Genomic DNA, 7,378 nt, shown 5'->3' on the forward strand with positions numbered 1-7,378 from the left:
GAGCATAGATCCTGAGAAATCAGTACCCACAACAACCACCTCTGGCCGTAATAACGGCTTTGATACGCCTGGGCATTGAGTCAAACAGAGCTTGGATGGCGTGTACAGGTACAGCTGCCCATGCAGCTTCGACGCGATACCACAGTTCATCAAGAGTAGTGACTGGCGTATTGTGACGAGCCAGTTCCTCGGTCACCATTGACCAGACATTTTCAGTTGGTGAGAGATCTGGAGGATGTGCTGGTCAGGGCAGCAGTCGAACATTTTCTATATCCAGAAAGGCCCGTACAGCACCTGCAACATGCGGTCGTGCTATATCTTGCGGAAATGTAGGGTTTCGCAGGTATCGAATGAAGGGTAGAGCCAAGGGTCGTCACACATCAGAAATGTAAGGTACACTGTTCAAAGAGCCGTCAATGCGAACAAGAGGTGACCGTGACGTGTAACCAATGGCACCCCATACCATCACGCTGGGTGGTACGCCAGTATGGCGATGACGAATACACGCTTCCAATGTGCGTTCACCGCGATGTCGCCAAACACGGATGCGACCATCATGATGCTGTAAACAGAGCCTGGCTTCATCCGAAAAAATGACGCTTTGCCATTCGTGCACCCAGGTTCGTCGTTGAGTACACCATCGCAGGCGCTCCTGTCTGTGATGCAGCGTCAAGGGTAGCCGCAGCCATGGTCTCAGAGCTGATAGTCCATGCTGCTGCAAACGTCGTCGAACTGTTCGTGCAGATGGTTGTTGTCTTGCAAACGTCCCCATCTGTTGACTGAGGGATGGAGAGGTGGCTGCACGATCCATTACAGCCATGCGGATAAGATGCCTGTCATCTCGAGTGCTAGTGATACGAGACCGTTGGGATCCAGCACGGCGTTCCGTATTACCCTCCTGAACCCACCGATTCCATATTCTGCTAACAGTCATTGGATCTCGACCAACGCGAGCAGCAATGTCGTGATCGATAAACCGCAATCGCGATAGGCTACAATCAGACCTTTATCAAAGTCGGAAACGTGACGGTACGCATTTCTCCTCCTTACACGAGGCATAACAACGTTTCACCAGGCAACTCCGGTCAACTGCTGTTTGTGTATGAGAAATCGATTAGAAACTTTCCTCATGTCAGCACGTTGTAGGTGTCGCTACCGGTGCCAACCTTGTATGAATGCTCTGAAAAGCTAATCATTTGCATATCACAGCATATTCTTCCTGTCGGTTAAATTTCGCGTCTGAAGCACGTAATCTTCGTGGTGTAGCAATTTGAATGGCCAGTAGTGTAGTAAATGAAACCCCAACACCTAGCTTAAAGAACACGAAAGCAGTTGGTGTATGGGCAAAAGGGATAGATAAGCAGTAGCAGATCACGCACTGGAACCAGAGAACTCGCGGATTGGAGCCTCTAAGGCTCAAGTTTTGTCAGTCATCATTACTGTGCTAAGATGTATCAAGACACCCTACATATTAAAAAATATATATAAAAACAAGTTTGACAGAAAGGAAGCGCGCTCGAAATTTGCCAGCTGCTGGGCCTTAGTTCTAAATAAAACAAACAGTACAGTAAAGTACAGTTCAAGCTCCATGACACACTTCTGCGCGCCTCTGCAGTCTGTTGCAGCAGCGGTCACTCGGCGATCCGTTGGAAGCGACCGTTGCTGCAGCATCACAGAGGCGCCGCAGCCGTTACACGCGCAGCGTGGCGCTAGCGTCGCTCTCCCAGCACTTCCAGCTTGCCAGACATAGCTGTCTGAAGTGGGACGCTCTGTCATGCCTTTGTCACTAAGAGGAATCTCCAACTTCATCTTTGGAGGGGGGGGGGGGGTGGGAGAAGTAAATAATTTTTCGTATATTTGCAGGTACATGTCTGCAGTCGCGATGTACACTACTGGCCATTAAAATTGCTACACCACGCAGATGACTAGCTGCAGACGCGAAATTTAACCGACAGGAAGAGGATGCCGTGGTATGCAAATGACTAGCTTTTCAGAGCATTCACACAAGGTTGGCACCGGTGGCGACACCTACAACGTGCTCACACGAGGAAAGTGTCCAACCGATTTCTCATACCTAAACAGCAGTTGACCGGCGTTGCCTGGTGAAACGTTATTGTGATGCCTCGTGTAAAGAGGATCAGTGCGTACCATCACGTATCCGACTTTGATGAAGGTCGGATTGGAGCGTATCGCGATTGCGGTTTATCGTATCGCGACATTGCTGCTCGCGTTGGTCGAGATCCAATGACTGCTAGCAGAACATGGAACCTGTGGATTCAGGAGGGTAATACGGAACGCCGTGCTGGGTCCCAACGGCCTCGTATCACTAGCAGTCGAGATGACAGGCATCTTATCCGCGTGGCTGTAAAGGATCGTGCAGCCACCTCTCGATCCCTGAGTCAACAGATGGGGACGTTTGCAAGACAACAACCATCTGCACGAACAGTTCGACGACGTTTGCAGCAGCATGGACTATCAGCTCGGAGACAATGGCTGCGGTTACCCTTGACGCTGCATCACAGAGAGGAGCGCCTGCGATGGTGTACTCAACGACGAACCTGGGTGCACGAACGGTCAAATGTCATTTTTTCGGATGAATCCAAGTTCTGTTTACAGCATCATGATGGTCGCATCCGTGTTTGGCGACATCGCGGTGAACGCACATTGGAAGCGTGTATTCGTCGTCGCCATACTGGCGTATCACCCGGCGGGATGGGATGGGGTGCTATTGGTTATACGTCTCGGTCACCTCTTGTTCGCATTCACGGCACTTTGATCAGTGGACGTTACATTTCCGATGTCTTACGACCCGTGGCTCTACCCTTCATTCGATCCCTGCGAAACCCTACATTTCAGCAGGATAATGCACGACCGCATGTAGCAGGTCCTGTACGGCCCTTTCTGGATACAGAAAATGTTCGACTGCTGACCTCTCAGCACATTCTCCTGATCTCTCACCATTTGAAAACGTCTGGTCAATGGTGGCCGAGCAACTGGCTCGTCACAATACGCCAGTCACTTGATGAACTGTGGTATCGTGTTGAAGCTGCATGGGCAGCTGTACATGTACACGCCATCCAAGCTCTTTTTGAGTCAATGCCCAGGCGAATCAAGGCCGTTATTACGGCCAGAGGTGGTTGCTGTGGGTACTGATTCCTCAGGATCTATGCACCCAAATTGCGTGAAAATGTAATTATATGTCAGTTCAAGTATAATATATTTGTCCAATGAATACCCGTTTATCATCTGCATTTCTCGTTGGTGTAGCAATTTTAATGGCTGGTAGTGTACATTCATATGCCAGCACCACAGTGCTTTAGCACACCTATAGAGTATCCGAAACAAAATGTCACAGCCTTGATAATAGTTGTAACTATTACCGCGAAATAAAGCTACGTATTTAATTTTTGGTTTGTTTGCAACTACGCGTCTGCACTGTGTAACAGGAGTGCAGTATAGACCTCCAAACAAACGAGAAATTAAAGAAGTAGTTTCTGTTGTTGCGATCGTAATTAAAACTAAGTTGTAGGAATGTGCATGTGACGCAATTGTCTATGTGTGTTACAACCGATTTCTCGTATAAACCATTTTCACAGTATCTGTGAACAACAGATAAGAGCAACTGCAACAGAAATTCAGAGTACATTCATCTGAAATGCGAGGTTGTATAAATTAATACTTACAAAAAAGTCATAGTTTAGTTACGTGTCATGTTAAACTTCGACGTGGCAACGTTATTAATACAGGCTTGTATCTCAACAGAGCCGCTGGCCATGAAAGCAACACGCCTCATTATTACATGTTTTTGTCGTATTACACATCACCTTACACATTCCAAAAAAGGTAGTAACTAACAAGCAATCCGTAATCTGGAGCAACTACAGTGGTGGTATTTGTGCAGGCACAGTTTTAAATGATCGTCAGATGAATCGTGACCAGGCCAGTGACTATCAGAAGACAAGAGATGTATTATGAAACGATCCAATTCAACGAGAATACATGTCAATAGAGTAACTTAGTGGAGCTTCATACAATCAGCAGGAATGATTTATGTGTTGGATATCTGTTTTTCTTTTTCCGACAACTGCGAGAACAAGCCGAAAATTTCAAGTCGGTGGGCCACCTCACTGGCTCCTGCATGTCAAAAAAAATTCTGAGCAATGGATTGCCTCAACGATGGATAGCCAACGAGAGGGATATGGAACTCGCAATTCACAATTTGTCTCCAAAGCCACCCGAGCTTACGGTAAGCATTTTTTTCCAGTGGTGGGGGGGTGGGGGGGGGGGAGAGGGGAGTTGCAATGCCCGGTTTATGCGCCTCCCCTACCAACTACTATGTGGGTGAACTGTGACGCCGGATAGCAACATAAGTGAACGCAGTAACTCCAGACACACTCGAAAAAGTAAAGGACGAGTTTGACTGTCGTCTGTATATTTGACGTTTGTCTGTTATAGGGCCAACTGATCATTTGTTAAAGTAAAATTAAAACTGCGATGGCACACGTAATTGCATTAAATATCCCAAGCTCGTTTGAGCATGTTCGCCTCCATAGCTTTGTGTCCGCCTTTGTAGCCCAGTTGTCAGCGTGTCTGCCTGCTACTCATAGGACTCGCGTTCGATTCCCGTAACTGCCACAGATTTTCCTTACTGGGAGGACTGGAGAGGCGTATTGAGCTTCGTGATATTATTTAAGGAACTACTTGATTGAAATAGCGGCTCCAAGGTCCAGAAAGCCAATAACGATCGGAAGAGGGGTGTGCTGTCCCCCCATGCCCCTCCGTACCTTATCCAAATGACGCCAGTCGTAGAGGATGACACGGCGGTCGGTTGGTCTCGGCTAGGCCAGAACGCGGAGCTTTGTTCTGCTTTGTATGGATACCGTTGTAAAATCAGGTTGTTCATTTCAAAATAAAAACTTTGTGAGACTATGGCTAAATTAAAATTATCCCAAGATTCCGTCTTCACTCAAGTAGAAGACATAGTCCTATGAAATCGGATGAAAGTTATTAAAAAATCATTTTCTATCTGGTAAGTCATTAATGTTGATTGACAGCAATGGTGCCCGATTCTTACAGACCGCTGGGGCACGACAGATATTACTTCACCTACTGTAGACGACACTCCTTCGAGGAGGCCGTGCTGCTTCCTGCTTGTCGATAAATTTTGAGTCCAGTCACAAACCTATTTAAGTGCACTCCATTAGAACTACTGATAGCCTTGGGAGAGCCAACCCTGACAAAACTCTACCATCTGGTGGGCAAGATGTATGAGACAGGCGAAATACCCTCAGACTTCAAGAAGAACATAATAATTCCAATCCCAAAGAAAGCAGTTGTTGACAGGTGTGAAAATTACCGAACTATCAATTAATAAGTCACGGCTGCAAAATACTAACACGAATTCTTTACAGATGATTGGAAAAACTGGTAGAAGCCGACCTCTTGGAAGATTAGTTTGGATTCCGTAGAAATGTTGGAACATGGGAGACAATACTGACCCTACGACTTGTCTTAGAAAATAGATTAAGGAAGGCAAACCTACGTTTCTAGCATTTGTAGACTTAGAGAAAGCTTTTGACAGTGTTGACTGGAATACTCTCTTTCAAATTCTGAAGGTGGCAGGGGAGTACAGAGACAAGATGGCAGTTATAAGAGTCGAGGGGCATGAAAGGGAAACAGGGGTTGGGAAGGGAGTGAGACAGGGTTGTAGCCTCTCCCCGATGTTATACAATTGAGCAAGCAGTAAAGGAAACAAAAGAAAAATTTGGAGTATGTATTAAAATCCATGGAGAAGAAATAAAAACTTTGAGGTTCGCCGATGACATTGTGATTCCGTCAGAGACAGCAAAGGACTTGGAAGAGCAGCTGAACGGAATCGACAGTGTCTTGAAAGGAGGATATAAGATGAACATCAACAAAAGCAAAACTAGGATAATGGAATGCAGTCGAATTAAATCGGGTGATGCTGAGGGAATTAGATTAGGAAATGAGACACTTAAAGTAGTAAATGAGTTTTGCTATTTAGGGAACAAAATAACTAATGATGGTCGAAGTAGAGAGGATATAAAAGTAGACTGGCAATGGCAAGGAAAGCGTTTCTGAAGAAGAGAAATTTGTTAACATCGAGTATAGATTTAAGTGTCAGGAAGTCGTTTCTTAAAGTACGAGGTGCATTCAATTCTAAGGCCTCCGATTTTTTTTCTCCGGACTGGAAAGAGATAGAAACATGCGCATTGTTTTAAAATGAGGCCGCATTCATTGTCAATACGTCCCAGAGATGGCAGCACCGTACGACAGATGGAATTTTACCGCCAGCGGCCAGAATGAGAACTGTTTTAAATACTTAAAAAGGCGACGTTTTCCTTACTTGAACAGCGTGCAGTCATTCGTTTTCTGAATTTGTGTGGTGTGAAACCAATTGAAATTCATCGACAGTTGAAGGCAACATGTGGTGATGGAGTTATGGATGTGTCGAAAGTGCGTTCGTGGGTGCGACAGTTTAATGAAGGCAGAACATCTTGAGACAACAAACCGAAACAACCTCGGGCTCGCAGAAGCCGGTCTGACGACATGATCGAGAAAGTGGAGAGAATTGTTTTGGGGGATCGCCGAATGACTGTTGAACAGATCGCCTCCAGAGTTGGCATTTCTGTTTGTTCTGTGCACACAATCCTGCATGACGACCTGAAAATGCGAAAAGTGTCATCCAGGTGGGTGCCACGAATGCGACGGACGACCACATGGCTGCCCGTGTGGCATGTTGCCAAGCAATGTTGACGCGCAACGACAGCATGAATGGAACTTTCTTTCCGTCGGTTGTGACAATGGATGACACGTGGATGCCATTTTTCAATCCAGAAACAAAGCACCAGTCAGCTCATTGGAAGCACACAGATTCACCGCCACCAAAAAAAATTTCGGGTAACCGCCAGTGCTGAAAAAATGGTGTCCATGTTCTGGGACAGCGAGGGCGTAATCCTTACCCATTGCGTTCCAAAGGGCACTACGGTAACAGGTGCATCCTACGAAAATGTTTTGACTAACAAATTCCTTCTTGCACTGCAACAAAAACGTCCGGGAAGGGCTGCGTGTGTGCTGTTTCACCAAGACAACGCACCCGCACATCGAGCTAACGTTACGCAACAGTTTCTTCGTGATAACAACTTTGAAGTGATTCCTCATGCTCCCTACCCACCTGACCTGGCTCCTAGTGACTTTTGGCTTTTTCAAACAATGAAAGACACTCTCCGTGGCCGCATATTCACCAGCCTTGCTGCTATTGCCTCAGCGATTTTCCAGTGGTCAAAACAGACTCCAAAAGAAGCTTTCGCCGCTACCATGGAATCATGGCGTCAGCGTTGTGAAAAATGTGTACGTC

This window comes from Schistocerca piceifrons, chromosome 6 (assembly GCF_021461385.2).
Source record: "Schistocerca piceifrons isolate TAMUIC-IGC-003096 chromosome 6, iqSchPice1.1, whole genome shotgun sequence".
NCBI lineage: Eukaryota > Metazoa > Arthropoda > Insecta > Orthoptera > Acrididae > Schistocerca > Schistocerca piceifrons.